This window comes from Phaethon lepturus, unplaced genomic scaffold (genome assembly GCF_000687285.1).
Source record: "Phaethon lepturus isolate BGI_N335 unplaced genomic scaffold, ASM68728v1 scaffold17089, whole genome shotgun sequence".
Taxonomy (NCBI): Eukaryota; Metazoa; Chordata; class Aves; order Phaethontiformes; family Phaethontidae; genus Phaethon; species Phaethon lepturus.
In genome coordinates, this window is record NW_010564324.1 from 9,148 (window position 1) to 10,009 (window position 862).

Consider the following 862-nt stretch of genomic DNA (forward strand, 5'->3'; position numbering starts at 1 on the left):
TATAGCATGTCATTTTTTTGCAGCTATTATCCTGTGGATTTCAGTGTTAGGGACACTGATTAAACATGAGGTTCATCTGAGCTGCAACAGTGCAGTAATAGCTCCTGGAACAAAAAGGGTTAACATGGTGTAACTACAGAAAAGTTTAACTGGTATCTTTTCTAGCTACAGTGAGTGTGCATGTTCTGAGGAGTATCTTTGTTCAAAACATTATGCACAGATGCATGTAAGCTTTGAAAGAAGTAGGGGAAAATGAGATGGCACAGAAATCAATAAAAGTTGAGTTTTCCCCACAGGTATGTATCTGATGGCTTCCTATGTATGAAGGCTTACTCTAAATTAATGTTGACAAAGTTAGTGATTTATAAGTGCAATTGCATCTTTTTATCTTTGTCAAAAATTAATTAATCTCAGAATAGCTTTAATACTATATAAGTATTGCTTTTCAGCTGCAATTGTGTCTAGAGACCCTAATCAAAAAAATGTACTGACACACATTTCTTAGAATGAAGGGTGATAACTTTAAATAGACTTGACTCAGGAAGGCAGAGGACACTGAGGCACAGGAAAGTGAGATTATTCTCTGTCACACGGCAGCTCAAGGGCAGAGCTGTGGATAGAATAAAGGTCTCAAGGTTCTTGCTCTAGTGTCCAGTTGGCCAAATGAGGCTCACTCTCCTGTAATTACCATTCTACATCTGGATGGTTCAGGAGAGCAGTAATATGCTGAAGCTGCTTGCTCAGGGCAGAGATCATCTGCTGATACTTGTAAAAACACAGCAGTATTTCAAAGTACTGTATTGATAATAATAAAACTGACGATGGTCTGCATGGGCAGTGCTAGTGGCTTGATGTAGGCACT